Here is a 19,913-nt window from a genome sequence, read left to right as displayed (position 1 = left end):
AAGTGAAACTGCTGGCTTTACTGTTCGTGTAGCTATCTGATTACAAAAGTCCCCACAGGCAGGAGGAAATGCATGGCCATGATGATCAAACAATTACACGCCCTAAACCTGCCCAACCCAGCTCAGCTATGAATTTTCCTTTTCAAATCCTTTTTCTCCCTCTTGACCATTTTTGGTACTACTTTGTGCAGCAGTTGCATCTAAACACCAAAACAGAGACTCTGGGGCGGGCACACGCCGGCGCGGGCACACGCACCGAGCGACACACACAGGCTTGCAGCGCTGGGACCTACAAAACCAGATTGACTCTGGCGTCCATTCTCTTTGGTTCTCCGAGTCGAGTTCTCGAAAGAAAAAACAAATCGGGAACACGGTCAATATTATGAAGAGCGCGCTGTGTGAGGTTTCCCTTAAAACAAACGCCGCGGTATAGATGGCAAAAAGGGCTTTCAATGGCCGGGGGGGCAAACCCATCGAAGTCAGTCGCGAAGCCAATAGCAATTCTGATCAACTCAACGGGACCCTCGTTTCGACACCGCCGCTTTCCCCTCCCGCCTGACTCTCCTCTCCCCACTTCCCCGGGGGCGTTTCTGACCTGCCCAGCCTCCTGGAGGCTCCAGAGGGCAAGCCACCGCAGCCCACCCCACCCCGCGCCGCGCCAAGCGCCTTCTCCCGCCGGGCACGGGGGGGGTGGATGTCTCGCTCAGGCACGGGGGGTGCTGCTCTCCGCCCCCGAGCTCGGGAGCCCCGCGCTGCCCCGAGCACCCCCTACCCCATGCACTGAGCCCCGGGAGGAGGCACGCCGCAGCATAGAGCTGCCCCCCGCCGCCCCCCGGCTCCTCTCGCAGGTGCCCCTCCCTGCCGCCCGGCTAGTTCTCAGCACCTGAGCGACCAGCCCCCTCGGCCGGGAGACGGGGCTCAGCGGCAAATGCCTCGCCGGGCCGCCGCGCTCGGCACCTGCTCACCTGGGAGGCTGCAGCCGCCGCGCGGAGCCGGACGCCCAGGCGAGAGCCACGGAGCTCGTGTGAGAGGCTGGGGCTGCGTCCCGCGGGGCTCGTTCTCACTTCCGCCTCGCTCTGCTCCTCCCCCGCGGCCCAGGAGGGATGGGGAAGTTCTCCGCGCTCCAGCCGACAGAGAAGGAAGCCCTGGCAGCCTGCACCGGGGGGGGGGCACCCGGGGGGAAGGGTTAAAGGCCGGGACAGCTGACCCAAAAGATTGCACGTGCCCAGACAAAGGCCCAGGCCTCCAAGAAAGGGCAGCCAGCGCCTAATTAAGGAGGCGCAGGGGATGCAGAGTCGTTGTTAACAGCCCAGTGCACGTTCCCCTGCATGACACCTCTCCGCCACAGAGATCCTGGACACCTGCCAGGACCTTGAAGGATTAAAAAGCAGAGTTCCCCTTAGGATACAATCATTTAAATGAGATACAATAACTACCCTGGAGAAAGAGCCAGTGGTAATAAGCCCAGGAACAGAATCAATATCCGCAGCTGTAACACTTAGGCTGGAATGCTCAGGCATGCGACTTAAGTTGTGCTGGGCACAGCAGGGTGAAGGTGCACAAGTGATCGGGCCAGGTGTGCCCCATCCTCTCCCAATACTGGAACAGGCTATGTGGGCAGTTCTGCCGGCAGCCAAAGATCACCAGAAATTGTTCCAGCCCTGCTTCCCTGCCCCTGTCATGCCCTCAACCCTAGAGCTAGGGCCACAGCTAGTTCCAGACACCCACCCTGAAATTCTTCTATGCCAGGCAGAACAAAGGGCTAAGATCTAGTCCAATGAGTGTGCGTTGACTAGTAAGAAAAATTAATACAGTTCTTTTCATCTTCAAAGCACTGTACACATAAGCTAATTAACACAATATTTCTGATTAAGAATTAGCCTCTATATTTTACAGCAGGAGAAACTGAGTCAGACAAGTTACGTGATTAAGTCTAGGATGCAAGAGAAGTTATTGATAAAGTCACAGTAAAAGAACTGGAAAAGTTCTGGTTGTCAGACCCATGTTTCAACCCCTGGACACATGCCTCTGGAGGATGTGTGTGTGTCCACAGACCATCAGTTCTTGTATTCACAGATGTGTAATAATTTCCCCCCTGTTTGAATGTAAACTTTGTACCTTACATCCTCCACTATAGTTAGCAGTGACACTGGAGCTAAAGTCCCTTCGCTGTAAGAGAGTATGTATGGTCCATGGGGGCTATCAGCTTTAGAACTCACTGCCTATCCTGGTCTGAAACAGGACAGAACTGCTTTTTTTCCCACAGCGTATTGCATTGCTCAACCATCTACCAAACTTTCAGGGAAGGAAAAGTCTCAGAAAGGCTAGGATTTTAGGGTGGGGGCTGGGGTACTAAGTTAATCTCTAGTTATTTCCTAGCATGGAGGTGAGGAGAAGCTGTTGGGAGGGTTTTAATATTTTTTGTTTTTATTTGCTTTGATTTTTTTTAAGGCAAAAGCACCTAGAGCCTGGGGTAGGCACTTTTAAAATGTATTTGTTAAAAATGAAGAGAATTATAGTGAAAAAATGACTTGCAAAAGAAAAGATTTATCTAATTAAACAGTTACACTAAATAATATCAATTCGAGTTAACTTAGCCCTGATGCTGCAAGGTGACCTGCATTCAAATGGAGCCTTATTAACTTTAATGGGGCTCGGCTTGGACACAGAGTAACTTGCACGATTGTAACCTTGGTCTCCCACTCCCCACCTTCAGAGCTTTTTACTTTGGCATGCAAGGGTCCCAGCACCTAATTCCATTAGCTCCAGTAAAGCCACTTGTGAGTAAGAGCTGTGGCACAGAGCTTTAAGTATGCTCTGGGTCTTGTTTAACTTGACTATTGATAATTTTGATTTTTTTCCTCTACTGAAACTGTTTTTAATACATAAAGATATGTATTTTTTTGGTAATAGTTCCTCTCATACCCTCCTCTCCAAGCATCTCTACTCAAGCTAAAAAGAAAAATCACCCTTGCAGGCCGAGACAAGCTCCATCACATGATTGTTAGTTCAGGGAGGTAAAAGTTCCCCCTAACAATTATTTTTCATTCTGTCACAAGGTTTTTAGGTCAATTTCATGCTGTTTTATTTATAAGCTTGAAAGGAGCTTGGCACTACGCCTCCTGCAAATGTCACTCATTACAGCCCCAGGCACACGAGGTCCCATCCAGCTCTGAAATATATCAAAATAGCGCAAAACCTGAGGGTCCTGTTTGACTTTGCACTTAGCCTACAATAGCATGTAGCCTCATTAATGAGAAATACCCTTGTCCATTTGCAGTTTACTTGGAAACTTCAGCCTTTCCTCCCTGAGGAGAATATTGCCCCAACAATCCATGCATTCATCACTTCCACCTGGAATTATTAGAAGAGCATAGCTTGGGCCTGCAGGGCAAAGTTACACAAGGCTGTTGCTGTTACACAATGAGAGTCTGCCTCCTCAGAGGTGCTGCTAGAATCACATGATCCTTGTCCAGAGAGGCGTTTGTCCAAGCTGTTCTTAACCTCTTGTCATGGGGATGCCGCAACCTCTCACAGAAGCCTAGTCTAAAGCTTAACTACCCTTGTTTGATAGTTTTTCCTAATATCTAACAGATCTCACTTGCTGCAGATTTCTCTTACAACTCGGCCCAGCTTGGTGTCATTTGTACATTTTATAAGTATACTCTCCACCCCATTATCCAAGTCATTAATGAAAATATTTAATAGTACCAGACCAAGGACTGGCCCCTGGGGAACCCCACTCCATAAACAGAGAGTATAACGGCAAACCATTGGTTTATGGAGTAGGTCTTTCAACCAGTTGCGCACCTACCTCATAGTAATTTCATTTAGACCATATTTCCCTAGTTTGCTTATAAGAATGTCATGTGAGTGTCAAAAAGCCTTACTAAAAATCAAGATATAGCACATCTGCTTCCCTCCAACCACTAGGCCAGCAACCCTCCCACTGAAGGAAATTAGAGTGGTTGGATATGAAGTGTTCTTGACAAATCCATGCTGGCTATTCCTTATAACTCTCTTATTCTCCAGCTGCTTACAAATGGATTTTTTAATCATTTGTTGCAGTACCTTTCCAGGTATCAATGTTATAGACCAGCTGTCCAAATTCCCTGGGCTCTCTGGTACCCTTTTTAAGCTTATTTTTGCCCTTCTCTGATCTTTTAGGACCCCACCTGTCCTCCAAGAGTTCTCAAAGCTAATTGCCAACAGTTCCAAGATTACTTAACTACCCAAGGATGAATTTCATCAGGCCCTGCTGCCTTGAATAATCTAACTTTTTAAGACATTTGTTAACCTGTTCTCCCTATTTTGACATGCATTCCTTCCCCCTTTTTATTATCATAAATTGTAATGAGTAGCTGGTCACCAATGCCATTGACCTTTACCTGGGAAGTACTTAGACATCAGAATGATGGTGCAATAGAACAAAGGTTCTAAACCTTTTTCTTTGAGCCCCATCACCCTCCCCACCCCCCAACATGCTACTCAAAACTCCACAGCACACCTGTGCCACAAGATCTGGTTTTCTGCATATAAAAGCCAGGGCAGGCATTAAGGGGTAGTAAACATGGCAATTGCCCATGGCCACTAACCACAGGGGGCAATAAGAAGCTAAGTTTCTCAGGCATCTGCTTCAGCTCCAGGTGGCAGGACTCAGGTTTTCAGCCCCATTTGGTGGGGCTTAGTCTTTCTGCCCGGAGCCCCAGAGAGTCTACCGGTAGTCCTGTTTGATAGCCCCCCACAGGTTCTTAGACCCCTGGTTGAGAACTGCAATAGAAAACCCTGACAGAATATTAGCTCTGGTTGTGAAATGATCAAGTAGCATACATACAGACATGATGCACTGTAGAATACATACTAGCAAATCATTATGATTTCAGCGATACAGGCTTTATCTGTACCAGATCAGCACTTTCAGTTTTAGTTTCTATTTCTGAAACTATGTTTGATGCAATTATTTAAAGTCATAGGGTAGAATTGACTTTCAATCCAGGAAGAACCTCTCTTTAAAGAACTTCTGACTTAACAGTACTGTTGCCAGTCCCAAGCATTCAAAAATCACAAGTCAGGTCCTCAAATCATAACATTTGCTTAAAAATCAGTAGAGCTTTAAAAATTTAAAGCTTGTTGTTGAATTTGCCTTTTGTTTTTTGAGCCTTAGGTTTTTCCAAGCTTTTCTCCACAACCCTGAAGGCTAGAAACTTTCATTTTCTAAGAAAAAGTAAGCCGAGGTCCTCATGCAATCCCATGACACTGGGTCTTTTAGAGAAAGCCTAATATCAGAAAACTAGCAATAAAATTGCTAGTTGGCAACATTGTAAGAGTGAGTTTTGCAGGTCTGTGTTCGCATAGTTAAATAGGGAAAATTCAATATAACAAAAGACATTTTACTGTGTATAAAGTTTCATACCAGCTGTATCCTGGAATACTTTTTTTTTTTTTAAAAAATCAGTAAGGAAGACGACACCATGAAATAGCCAATATATTGTTTTGTAGACCAGAGAGATCTCTCTGTACTTCAAGTTGTGACATATTTCCATTATAAATCTAATTTTGCCCAATCCACCTAAAACCTATCAAACATGTCCAGTCCGCCTCAGATATAGCATGTGTGTGGCTGGAGCAAAATTATGTGGTCAAACCTTGAGATCAACTGGGCAAGTTCAAAGTGTTTGAGATACTGAAGTTAATTTGATGTCACTTGTGTTTTGGAAATGCCGACACTTGTGCCATGGCAAATAGTAAAACTTGTTTGACTTTGAATCACTGACATTTTCTTTTCCTTTTTTTAAAAGGAAATGCAGCTGTTTTTGAAAGTATTCACTGCTGAATTAAGAATATTTGTACACACCATCAAACTACAATAGTCACTGGTGAAGCAGGGATTTCCTGATGCCTGAAGAAATTTAGGGCAGCTGATGAAGTGGTCTGGTACAAAACAATTATAGAAAGTGCCAGGATCTGACCCTTCAGTTTGGCCCACACAATCCACTTATGAAGGGGTAGACACTTTATTCCTGTTTCTGACGAAGTCAGTGTCAGAATTGTTCTACTTGCCTTTATGTTCCTGTCTCTTATCTGCCTTTTCTGCATACTGTTCCCCCCCACCATGGGAACACCATCCCTTTCTAGCACTTGCTCATGGCACACATCCCCACCCCCAAAAAGACAAAAAGTTAATATCACCAAAAGAAAAGTTGATGTTCAATTGCCAAGGCAGGCACAGCCTTCGTACCTGCACCCTTTTTAAAAATAGGTTTTTCATTTTTGACTTTTCCCTCAAAATTCAACATCTCCCATTCACTAGTCAATCACTGTGTCCAGTGAGCAACAGTGAAGTTCACACATTGATAGAGAGGAAGACAGTTGCCATAAACCAAATTAATTAAGTTTGACTTGTCTCCTCTCTCTGCTTCTTGGCTGCCAACACTCACCTGTAATCCATCAGTGGCCATACTCCAAGAGCAATGCTCACTCAGTGTTATATGCGATGTTGTAGCCTCTTTGTTCCCTCCTCAGGTAACTGTAGGGCACTGAATACTGTAATTTCTACTGAATGCATCCGATGAAGTGAGCTGTAGCTCACGAAAGCTCATGCTCAAATAAATTGGTTAGTCTCTAAGGTGCCACAAGTCCTCCTTTTCTTTTTGCGAATACAGACTAACACGGCTGCTCCTCTGCAACCTGTAATACTGAAGCCACATTCTAGGATTAGTGAAATCCTGGCCCCACTGAAGTTTTGCCACTAACTTCAATGAAGTCAGGATTTCAACCTATATTTTTAATATTTATATGGTACATAAGCCTAGGGCAAAAAGGACAGATATTTTTCTCATCCAAATGAGTGAAATAATTGCAGCTTGTAATCTTAGAGAATCCAGCCGGCATGCTGTGATGAACTGCTTCAAACTAGATTTTTTGTCCGTCAAGTTATATAACCTGTCATAAGATTTATGCAGCCCCCCCCCCCCCCCGTCCAATCACTCAAGTACCTGAACACCTCACAACCCCCCGGAGGTATTATTCCCATTTTATAGGTGGGGAACTGAGTAAGTAACTTGTCCAAGGCCACACAGGGAGTCTGGCAGAAGAGGGAACTGACCCTAGGTCTCTCAAGTCCCAGGCTAGCACCCTAACCACTGAACCATCCAGTCTCTCACTGAGGCACAGTTCTGTTCTATTTGTTTTTTAGAATATGCTGAGCCAAGGAATACTATTCCAGAGTTAATCATATAGCATTCTTATCAGGGCCCCACAAGTAACAAGAGTGAGTACCTCCATCCTCTTTTCCGAATCATAATGCCAGCTGGTTTGTTTGAACTTCCTTTCCCTTGGAAACAGGGAGTGGTTTAATACATATCTATTTGTGCGTTATAATTATAATCCCACCAGCTGAGGATGGGTTTGTTACAACTTGTACTTGAATGTTAAACCTGCCATATACTGAGAACACTGGTCATGAAGGGTCTTGTAGATCAACATCAGAATTTTCCTATTGAGATAAGGTGAAGCTTTGCTTATAGTTCTTTACATAATATACTGCCCTGGCAAGAGAGAAAATGTACGAGCTGTAACATGAAAACCACTCTGCTTGCAAATAGACAAACACTAACTTAACATGGTTTAGAGTAGTTACAAGTTGAGATGAATTTCTCAGTCAGAGAAGGGATGAACATGGATGAAGAATGACAATAGTTTGAAAAAATGTTATAATTTGTGAGCCAGTAGCAGCAGCATGCACAGTGCTGTATAAGCATGATGAAAGCACAGGGACAGAAAAGGAAATAAAGAACTAACAGAAGTAACAATGAAGGAACAGAAGCCAAAACAGGGAAAAACAGACTAAAATTATTTAGATAAGGTAGATGTATTAGAGGCAGTAGGGCCTGATGGTAGGGTACTTAAGGAACTACCTGAAGCAATTATCTGCGAGAAGTCCTGGAGGATTGGTGAGGTCCCAGCAGACAGGTAGCATTTTTGCCATTCTCCAATTTTTTTTTTTTTTTTAAAAAGAAAGGGAAAAGATGACCTGGGAATTGTAGACCAGTCAGCCTAACTTTAGTTCCTGGAAAAATACTAGAACAAATTAAACAATCAGTTTTTAAATACTTGGAGGATAATAAGGTAAGGCGTAGCCAAGAACAAATCATGCCAAACTAACCTAATTTCCTTCTTTGGCAGGGTTACTGGCCTAGTGGATTGGGGAAGCAGTAAATCTGATATGCTTTGATTTTATTAATGCTTCTGACAGTCTCGGATGTGCTCATAAGCAAACTAGGGAAATGTGGTCTAGACTAAATTGCCATAAAGGTAGGTGCAAACATTGTTGAAAGACAATACTCAAGAGTAGTTACGGTTCACTCTCAAACTGGGAGGATGTATCTAGTGGGATCCTGAGGGGTCAGTCCTGGGTCTGGTATGTTCAATATTTTCCTTAACGACTTGGATAATGGAGTGGAGAGTATACTTCTAAAATCTGCCAATGACACCAAGCTGGGAGGGTTTTAAGCACTTGGAGGACATGCTTAGAATTCAAAGTGACCTTAATGAACTAGAGAAATTTGTCTGAAATCCAAGTGCAAAGTACTTCTCTGGAAGGAAAAAAGAAGTCTAATGCACAGCTAAAATAGGGAATAAATGGTTAGGTGGTAGTACTGCAGAAAAAGAATGGGGGTTATAGTGGATCACAAAATGACCGAGTCAAGGTGATCAGCTGCAAAGAAAAAAAAGCTAATATTCTTGGTGTGCATAAACACAAGTGTCGTATATAAAAATACATGAAAGGTAGTGGTCCCACTCTACCCGGCCCTGGTGAGGCCTCACCTGGAGCACTGTGTTCAATTCTGGATGCCACACTTCAGGAAAGATGTGGACAAATTGAGAAGTGTCCTGAGGAAAGCAAAGAAATGATAAAAGGTTTAGAAAACCTGACCTAGGAAGAAAGGCTTAAAAAGAACTGGGCATATTTATAATTGAGAAAAGCCAACTGCAGGGGGAACTGAGTCGTCAAATATGTTAAGGGCTGTTAGAAATTATTTCCTAATATCTAACCTAAATGTCCCTTTCTGCAATCAAAGCCCATTACTACTTGTGCCCATCTCCAATGAGCATGGAGTGTAATTGATCGTCATTCTCTTTCTGACTATAAAGGCAGGCTTCCAAGAGGCTGTAGAATCCCCATCACTGGAAGTTGAAGAAAACTTGTCAGACTGTCTAGGTTAATTGGTCCTTCCTCAACGAGGGGCTGGATTGTGGACTTCAAGGTCCCTTGCAGCCTTACATTTCTAGGACTCTACTGTCCTCATCTTGGAGAGCTTATCTTAGACTCAGAAAGACAAGATGTACTTGTTTATTCCAAGGAAGAAATTACTTTGGATAATTTTTTTTTAAAAATCCTTAATCTGTTAGTTTTGGAGGTTTTCTGGGTATGTGCAAAGGTCTTGTGGAAGAAGTGTCCTTTAAGAGGGGTTTGAATTAGTCTATCATATCCTTACCCTCTTCTGCAACCTGAAAGTTCTTCCATACCTCAGGGCCAGCTTAGAAAAAGATACAAGCTGAAAGCGATAGACAAAGGAGAGGTGTAAATTGGCATTACTGACAGAGGTACTGGTAGTGCTGATAAGTCAAACATACACTTAAGAGGCAAACTTTTTAGGCTGAACTCAAAGCATTTGAATTTACTCATGCGCACCTTCATTTGACTGACTTGAGCTGTAAAAATGACTAGGATACCTGATCTATTTCAGAGCTCGCTAACTAAGAAGCTGGCAAGGAGTTACATTGAAAGGCATGTGGCTTTACTCTCAATATCCTGGATCCCTCTAAAAAGCATTTCTAGCTGGGACACAATAGAGTTGTCACTTGTTGCATGGGTAGACATTCTTGTAATGTGAGAAGGTGCATATTTCCACACTCATCTTGGTGGATCTCTCTGCTGTACTGGATACTGTGGAGCCTTGATACATGGATGGCTGTTCTCCCACCTTAGAGCTATAGCAGGAGTTGGTAAGAATTGGGTTCTCTGCTGACAAGAAGAGTCAGAGATAGTGCTGATCTTTCTTCTCACAAGTAACGCAGAGGATCACAGCACACAACTGTTTTTCCACCACGAGACACAGATTTCCCATCCTGTTTATCAATTATGTGATGCTACTAATTGAGACTACACAGACACTGCCCAGCTCTATACCTACTTCAAATGCACAAGATACCATCTGCCAATGCCAAGGAGGCATTGGCACCTGGAGAAAAAGAGCCACTATCTTAAGCTCTCCCAGCATAAGGCAGAGGTCATGCTCTGGGGAATGGGAAGCACTTCAATGAACTTGCCAGCACCCCATGATCTTGACTGTCTTGAGGTTCTTCCCAATTCCTCAGTGTTATGATACCCCTAACTAGCTAGGACTATGAAAAATATCCTATTCCAACTATAGCTGGCCAGAAGACTGCACCGCCTCCTGTTAGACTCAAACTTGGCCATGGTGTTCCTCATTTGTGACATGCAAAGATGACTGAAGTGCACTCTGAAGTGGGTGTTTCCATTCCTAGTTAAAGCTCCTTTAGGTTTGGAGAGCAGCCACTGACCTTACCACCACCAGCTATGCCTGTGCTTCCAAAGACTTCTGTGTTGTCGGAAGTTAAAATTGCACATCCGCACCACATTGCTGAAACACCACATATGGTCAATCCTCCAATATGGATGTGAGAGCTGGACGCTTAGAAAGGACACAAGTGACTCAGGGCATTTAAGTTTTGATGTTGTGGAAGAAGGTTAAAAAGTTAGCCCGATATCACCTCATTGTTCGTAATGTTAGTTGAAGAGGGCGATTCTAAAAAGAGCACCACCATTTGATACCCTGGGTGAGAACAGCAGCTTTCTGTGGACACATTGGTGGCCGATTGCAGAGCGACTCCATTCAAGCATTCATACCATTAAGTAAAATTTTAGGAAAAATCAGAAAGGAGGGGGGGGAAAAAGAAAGATCGCCAGCTACGTCGGGAATGCCACCAGATGGATAGATATCTAAGGGAGTGGAAGTTTTAACAGGGTTTTGTGAGTGTGAAAGATGGAAGGGGAGTGCTTCATAACCTCTGTATCAAAACTGTCACTTGAAGAAGCCACTGCCACCTGTGCGGCACTAGGTCAAATACCAGGTTAAGTTCAAGGTCTCGGTCGTGCAAGGCCTTCCAAGGTGCTCCTTCATGGCCATGGCCGTTGTGTGTCTCTGGAAAAAATGGAACCATCGATCAGAACAGTGAGACTTGTGAGCTCACATGAGAGATTTCTTGTTTCACAGCTGGGAGCAGCCACTGGAAAAAAAACCAAACAACTGCATTCCTGCTATAAATAAAACACAAACCCTATTGGACTGGGGCAGGGGAGAGGATGGAGAGAAACAGAAGCTTATCTTAATACTTTTCAAATTTGTACAATGCTTCCATACACAAGTGATGAACATATTACAAGCACCAAGATTAGATTAGATTGATTTATATCTAGCCAGACTATTTGTCAAAACACTTATTGTACAGTTAGATTTATTGAGTTAACCGTCAAATATATCTGTGAATCAGCAGAGAAACAAAACCTAGTATTGTGCCAATATTTCTGGCCCAAAGACAGTGTACATAAATAATGGGTAATAGCAAAGCCTGAAATTCAATCTGTAGCACCAAGGACATCCAGCTCTAACATTAGGGCAGGAAGGGCTCATAGAGCCATACTGTTGCATACTGGATGCACAGACTTGTCAAACCAGTTTAAAACTGTCCCAGAAAAATATTAAAATCAAAATTGCAAGCAGAGACTAGTGGGCTCTAGCTTGAGTCACACCATGTCAAATGCCACACAGAGCTCCAAGTAAAATGAGAATTGACAGAACTAGTATCGGCATTTAGAGGAGGTAATTTTAAGAGCTTAACCTGCTGACCAGCCTGAGAGGAATTTCTCGTGTGTGTGTGTGTGTGTGGGGGGGGGGGGGGTGATGAGTCCCCTGAAACTCAGGCTAACTAAGGGAAAATTTCAGCACAAGAGACTTTTTTGAGGCTGCACTTTGTTCTCAGAATATAGTTTATAAAGAAGGAAGCCCCTCTCCACCACACACATCCTTCCTCCAACATATCTTAGTTGGGGGTTAGCTCATGGATCTCAGTTCTGCTTTTGGCTACAGGAATTTGGTGAATCAGATGCGGTCCTCCATCTTTTGAGTGATCTTTCAGAGCTTGGGAAAAAAACAGCCGCTCCTTGCCAACCAGCAGTGCTCGGGGGATGGGTTTTCAGATTACACGACTTCTGGGCCAGCGTGACCCAGTGATGATGGGTTGATATACTGTGTCTGCCAAACTAAACTCATGTTTGAGCTGGGTTTGGCAGACACAAACATGGCTGAACTAGGCCAACTAAGATTACTACCCAAACCACTTGCCTGACAGAGTGAGCGCGTGCATGTCTGTCTGTCCATAAGCACGGCTTTTCCTTTTGTACTGGCTTCATTCAAAGTCCTCTATATGCGAGGGTCCTGGTGCCATTGGTCACATGCTCACTTTTAATAGCAGCTTTTCCTTTCTTACCTCTAATCTGAAAATGTCACAAATATATATATAGCAATGAGACTTTGTTAAGATACACATGCCCTGTTTTGAAAGAGCCATTATACATGGTTGCCACTGTTTAGAGGACAGTCTTACATTTTTAAACACATTTGCACAGCTTTTCCAATTAAAGGTGGGAAATACAGAGTTATGCATCAATCTACCTCACAGAAAATCTGAGCAGACCTTTATACTGCCATATTGGCTCCTGGAACCACATCAGTGCACAACATGGAATTGACATGTCTGCAGTGTTTACCTGAACATCCAAATGCAGAACTCAGATGTCCTGTCCAGGGGCCCAGATCTGAAATCAAGTCTCACATTATTGTGTCTTCTACAAGTAACACATTAACATTTGTTGAGTTATTTGCCAAATGTTTTCCCGATGACTGTTCTAGCATCTGTTCATTTTGTAACCGAAGCTCTGAGTCTTTTTGATTTTTCACCGAAAGCTTTGTCCAGCCTCAATATTGAGGACTGCACTAAAATGTGTTAGTTCTTTATTTGCTTACTGAAGAATTTGCTTACTGAACTGTTCAACAGAAATACCTTATTAGAGCTAATTTGTGGCCATGCATGACTGTACAGTAGGATCATCAGGGAAGGAAATCTCTGCTCCAAAACCAGGCCTCCATATTGAGTAGAAGGAGGATCTCCAGTACACAGTTTAGCTGTTCTCATTCCATTCAGCAGAAAGAAGGGGTATACATATACACGAGCCAGTTCGTTACAATATTGTCATTAGAGATGGGATCAAGCTGCAGAATTTAGATCTCACTATCACCACCTCAGAAGCTGAGCAGGTGTTCAGATCCTAGGTGTCTAGTTCAACCCATTATAAAAACAGCATCCACTTGAAAAATTTAGATCCAAATTATATTTGAGATTGTAAACAACTCCCATAGCACGAGGGTGTTTGGTTCAGGCACATCTCTAATTCTCTCTCTCCTCCAGGATTCAACTAAAGTAAAAAAAAAAAAAACAAAAAACACTCATCTCGTAATGTGTGGGTGTAGTTTCGCACCTGTAATGTAGGAGATTTGCTCTGTCATTCTATCCAGGCCTTCAGAACCAGGGAAGATGCTGTGGCAATGAACAGCCAAGGCCAGCTCCTTAACTGGTATACATTGGAGTAGCTCCATTGGAGTCAGTAGAGCTCTATTAGTTTACACTAGCTAAGGATCTGGCACAAGAGGTTTCCAAAGTAGGCAACGAGTGCAAATCTGTCTGAAGACAACAATCACGGAAGGGAAGAACAAAGGAAGTGGGAAAGGCAGGGAGTAGCAGAGAGGAGAGGGGCATGGCAATGTAAAATTATTCATATGTGTAAGTGATGACAAGACTGGATCCTAGGAGAGGGAGAAAGGTGAAAGATAGACAAAGAGTGGAGGAAAGAGTGCTACCCTGTGCAGGGTATGGATTGGAGAGTTGAATTCACGCACAATTTTATATAAAATAACAGGAGAGTTTTCAAAGAATCATGGAGCTAGAGATCTATTTCAGGGTCTGATGGACTATATAAATAGTCACTAAGTTACTTCTGGGGTATATTTTCTTCTAAAAACCCGATAGTGAGCTTGAACCTCCACATTCATTATCAGTCATTTATTCCGATACATTATAACACGGATTTCCAATGATGGGTAGTTTCTCTGTTTTTCAGAAGTTGTATTTCAGCAAGTTCTGGTTAAAAAAAAAAAATAGCTTTCCATGATCTATATCATTAACTGGTCCCCACTGCTGCCCCACACACTGGGGAAAGAGCTCTTGAACCTGGGAAAAGTTTAGTGGCTGCCAAGTGTTACCCAACATTGACTTTGGTCAAGAAACCTAAGTCTAGTATTTATCAGGATCCATGGTGATCAGTAATTGGTCTTGCAAAGGGAGTGCAATAAGACACAAGGATATTGGAATATGGGTGGTTATAATATAATTCTAAAATGAGGCAAAGCATTCCAAAGCATTTATTTAAAAAAAAAAAAAAATCTCTGCCACCGCCCTAGATACTTTGGAGTGGCACAAATGGGCTGGAGCACAATAGAAACTGGGCCTCTGCCTCCAGCTCTTTTCTCTAACCCTCCGTGCCCTGCTCAAGAAGAAAGCTTTGATACATAGCTATACAAAGGGTTGGACAACATTTTCTAAGCTTGTAACTTAAAGTGTAACAGTGCCAGAAAGGTGGCATTAAGCTGCTCTTCTTTGGCTCTGTATATAGGACATATTAACTCAAGTTACATGACAACATCAGGCATCTGTCCATGTTTTAGGACAAATGTACATCAGAGGTCTGAGCACTGAGAATTAAAGCTGGAGAAGAAAGGAGGAGTCTTCTAGCAAAAGAGAATTACTAGACAGAACAGCACTCCCTATTGGCAAAGTCGGCACAGCAACATGTATTCTTTCTAGGACTTCGATTCAGCGTGACACAGAATGTTGCAAACAACCAGTGCTGAGCATACGAAGGTGGTGTTCACTGGCAATCTACATGGCAACTGCATGTTGGGGTTGAATCATATGTAGTATTGCCTGACATGCCCAAATGGACCATTAACCTGGCTGAGGCTTTGAAGCCTTTTAGAACCAGGCAGGCCCCTTCTACAGTTCCAGCATCTAAATTTAAAATTGGCATTCACTTCTATCTTGCATTTAGAATCTTCCCCAACCCTGTAGCTTGATATCCCTTGTCGCAGTAGCCAAGATGGTTTCTATGCCTCTCAAGAACATTTGTCATCTGTGCCTATTCCAGTGAATGTTGTTCGTATAGAAAGAATTTTGGCATTGATTCACTGAATCAAGTTTGTGGGCCTTTCAGCCTGTTTGCCCTTTGAAACTAGCTAGTGAATTGAAGGATAGTAGGAGTTGTAGTGTTAGCTGTTTCCTGTATGAAATCAGTCAGCCTGGTAGCAGTAGCAATGTCACTCATTCTGTTTTGAGAAAAGGGTAGCCAAAGAGCTCGGGAATGAGAAGCATTCCACCAGAGTCCTATGGAGGCGACATGTGTTCTAATAATACACATGCTACGTGGGTTCCATGGAACACACTGGCTCTTCTGCTGGGCCTTTATTTTCTCTTTCCTAAAACTAAATAGTAAGGGGATAATTTCTGTCGTCTTCTGGGGTGTGTGAAGGCAACCAGTTTTTTTCTTCTTAAGTGAAGAGTTACCAGTCTTAGATTTAAAGCTAGACTGGGGACTTGCACAACTGGAATATTGTTTCAACTATACAAAAGGCAGAAGGGATCATATATGTGATGAATATCTGTGTGTCAATTGTGCTTCTCTGCCAAAAAGAGTGATAGCTCAAATCCAGAACTAGTTATATGGATTTTGGGTGGCCGGCAGGGGGGAGGGTAGGGAGGGGCAAGGAGGAAAGGGTGGATCTAGAGAAACCCAAGATGCTCAAAGGATTTGATTTTTCAAAATAGCTCTAGACTAATGTTGCTTTGTAAAACCAAAAGTCATACCTGTTTTTTCCCCAGATCTATGTTTGTAACACAGAAGGAATCAGAAGGACCATTTAGCTGAGCTCCCTCCCCAGGCTGAGTTTTAGGGTTCAGATATACAAGACCTAGATGCCAAATCAACCCAAAGTTGGGTGTTTGCAAAACCAGTAAGAAAGGGCACAAGTGGGATGTGGCTTCTATAGCTAGAACCTGGAAGAGCTGTAGTGGCTACCCTCCAGGCAGGAAAGATAGCAGTAAAGCTTCACTTTGTGTTCAGAAGTGACTCCTTCCACTTGGCACAGATGTAACCTTCATGCGCTCCGAAGAGGGTCATATCCAATCCTCCTGTGTTGGAATGGGCCTTTAAGGAAGAAACTCTGGGGAAAGGGAGAAATCCCAGCAAACCTTATATTTTCCCCAAAAGCTTACTCTGAAGTTTAAGCATCTTAGAACATTTGTATGTTTCACTGAAGTGTCTGTTTTGGCAGCTTGGGGTTGGCAGGGCATGGGGATGCTTTGATAGGGCAAATTCTTAGCAAAGTGAATACACCAGCATTTATAGATGATTTATGCTGCTGGAGAAGGACTCAGGATGTGGTCCATGGAATAGCAGAATGAGTATTTCTTGGTCTACTTATATATCTCCCATCATCATAGTATCTGAGCACCTCAAAAACATATTTTATCATCTCAACACTGTGATTCAGGTTAGAATAAACCTGAGATTCTATCAGAGCTCATGACAGAGTGGTACACTCCCTCTAGATCTCTTTAGGGCAGGGACTGCATCTTACCATGTGTTTGTATAGCACCTAACACAGTAGAGTCCCCATCCTGAAAAACAACTCAAGCTGGTGTTCAGCTCAGGCCTGGGTATGGAGCCTGGCCTTCTCTAAGTCATTATCCCTTTTCTTTCCTCCCAAGCAGCCACAATGTAGACCTTCGCTGAGAGTAGCTGGAGGTGTGATTGCAGCACATCTAGCTAACTCAGGTACCAACAGCAGTGAAGCTGCAGGAGCATGGACTTGAGTCAAGCGGCTAGCCACTTGACTATGTGTCCAGGGTCCTGGGCAACTTGTACAGCCTCTACTGCCGGCGTCACTACTATGGGTAACCAACCTACCTTGATTAAAGCTAGCTCAGAGGACTTATACAGGGCAAGGGGAGAGCTGAACTCAATTTAATTCCTTGTTCCTGGACTCCTGGTTGAGAATTACTGTTTTAGAGGACAGTTATTTTCACAGGGGTGTGCCCAGAGTTATTTTACATTGCTCCGTGTTTTCCATTTGTTTTAAAAATGGAAGTGTATTAAGCATCAGCTTTAGCTCAGTGCATAAACATTTCAGATATTGTAAAAAAAAAATCTGATGACTTTCATGTAGGTCTTTGGGGTAGATTAATTTCGCTAGTTAAGGATGAGGCACAAGATATCATTCCAGTAGTGACCTTTCTTAGCATTAAACTTGATTACATGGATTTGGAAATCTAGATTATCTCTGGCTAAATTAAAAAGATTGAATGAAGCAATGTGTATTAAAAAAGTAACATTGCATCGGGTGCACAAGCTTTCTGGAACATAGTCTGCAAATAGAGTAGTTGCTTTGGGCAGAGTCCTTTTGCAGACGCTTTGATTGGGGTCAGGAATAAAATGACCACAAGCTATGTTCTGATTATCTCAGAGGTTTATGGAAGAGGATTTAGCTTGGAAAGAATTTTTAGAAGGATTGGCAAACAATTTGCGTAAGCTAAGGTTTGACGCAATTTTATTCATCTATGGATTGGAGCCAGGATTTTGATACTTGGTCTGAGGGGGTGTCTAGGCCGAAGACTCAATTATCCATTGGCTTGCATGTTATGGAGTCATTAACACCAGTGCAAAGTGAAGGTAAAATTGTATTACACCAGAAGGGTAGCATTTTACACTCACTTTGCACTGCTGCAAAGGACTGAGGTGCAGGGCAAACGTCGAATTGGGCCTTGAGAGAAACTTCATAGGGGTTAGCAAGGCAGGAGGAGATGGTTATATTAGCAGTTTTCTGTGAAGGGTGCAAAGGGCTATATTTACTGTTATTCAGATAATAAGCAGGTCATAATCAAGAAGGTGACTTATCAGACACCTAGCTAAAGGATGTTTGTGCTTTGGGAATAAAAAGTTCCTATGTGCTGCAATTCAAACATGCTTTAAATTTTAGAACGTCAGCATCTTTTAGACGGCCTCTCAGAGCAATGGCCTGCTGGCGTGGTCAGGGTGAAGATGAAAATCAGAACAGAGTTCACTTTTCAGTAGCTCTTTCATATAAAATGGCCACAGAACGTTCCACAGGCAATTGCATTCTCTCTATGGACATATATAGAAAATGACAATGGTTACATTATTATACCAATACATCTGCAGTCATGGGGGTGGACAAGGGCCAGATTGCAGGGAGAATGACTAACCATGCAAGGGCGGGGGCTCAAAGCAGAAGTGGACTAGTTTTACTAGACAGCAGGCCAGAAGAAGAGATGGGCCTTGAGAAAGATTTGTTAGACAAAGCAAGGCTACTTCAGATGATGGAAATAACAAGGGACAAGGATGTAAGAAACAGACTGGAGAGAAAGGGAAGAGGTACAGAGAAGTAAAGTAAAGGGGTTAGGGTGCAGAAAAGGAAATGAGATCAGAGAGACTGAATGATCTCCTTCATATATAATAATTCCTCCCCCCTTACCCTGCCACCCTTAATGCTAATTATGAACCCAGCTACCCATCTGCTTGGCACTCACATCAAGCTTACAGTAAACTGTACATCACCTTTGTATGCAGAAATATTTAGAAGTAATGCCAGATAAACAATATTGGTCTTCTAGAAATAATTGGAATATTGCATACAGATGTCCTTGAGTAGATAAAAAGTAGTACTTGGTGCAGGGGTTAGAAACAATTGGAGTATATATTCTGTATACTTCGAAAAAAGCAAACATGAATGCTCAATAAGGGAGAGGATGAAAGGTTTGTGCTAACGAGGTAGAATTTAGCAACTGTCCATCTGCTGTAGATAAGCGAGGTATAAAAGGGCAAGACTGAGTTCATTCTTTGAAAACAGAAGATGAGCAGCAAACCTGTTCCCCAGATTGCTATGTACCTACCTATACTTAATAAACACTGGCTGAGCAATCAGACCCTGCTCCCCCTCAAGTCAATAAGTGTTTTGCCATGGATTTCTGTGGGACCAACTAACAGCTTCTGAAATGGATAAGCAGCTAATGGCCATTTCAGGGGTTATGGGTGAAGCGTTTTTTTCAGGAATGGGTGGAGATATGAGTCAGCCTCCTTTGGAGGAATTCAAGTTTGGAAAATTAGAGTGATAATGGGAGGGAATTACATTCCTGTAATCTTGACTCGGTTTAGATGTGAACAACAGATATGTATCTGAGCTAATATCTACGTGTGCAATGTTTCTAAGAGGACAATCTGCATTTTTACAGATATGGGAGGAGGGCTTTCAGGGTCAAGCCCACCATATTGGTTCATGACAGTATTGAGGACTGAATCAAAGGAGGAGATGGGCAAAGGATTCAAAAACTAAAACAAAAAACCACGTAGGTATTACGTATCCAGGGTAACTAGAAAGAGTTATGCTGGCTTCTAAAAGCCAACGGTAGAAAACATATGGAACTAGTTACTGAAGGTGATTGCAGCAAGAGAGCTGAAATTAATTCAGGAGATTACTTTCTGGGAAAGAGGACTGAGTTATTGAAAAGAAAAGCAGGAAAGTGAGATTCAAATAAATGGTCAAGGACAGACATATTGGACTGGGTGGCCTTTCCTTAGGGCCAGGCTACGAGCTGTTTGGCATTTTGAAGGTTCTTCTGATAGAAGCTTCCAAGAATCAACC

At 43.1% G+C, this 19,913-nt stretch overlaps 1 protein-coding gene across 6 annotated transcripts in view; it reads right to left on the bottom strand.

Annotated features, from left to right (window-relative positions):
• Nucleotides 1-1,153, bottom strand: part of PDLIM5 (PDZ and LIM domain 5) — a 183,861-nt gene extending 182,708 nt beyond the window's left edge. For 3 of the 6 annotated variants that reach the window (XM_073340718.2, XM_073340723.2, XM_073340725.2), the window contains exon 1: nt 966-1,150. The gene's annotated coding sequence lies outside the window, so the exon portion shown is untranslated. Of the gene's footprint in view, nt 1-965 lie in introns of all 6 variants that reach the window. The other 3 variants (XM_073340724.2, XM_073340717.2, XM_073340722.2) reach the window with 3 other exon arrangements.
• Nucleotides 1,154-19,913: the final 18,760 nt, after the last annotated feature.

Source organism: Lepidochelys kempii, chromosome 4, assembly GCF_965140285.1.
Source record: "Lepidochelys kempii isolate rLepKem1 chromosome 4, rLepKem1.hap1, whole genome shotgun sequence".
Lineage (NCBI taxonomy): Eukaryota > Metazoa > Chordata > Testudines > Cheloniidae > Lepidochelys > Lepidochelys kempii.
The sequence above is the reverse complement of the archived record's forward strand: the minus strand, read 5'-3'. Positions and strand labels throughout refer to the sequence as shown.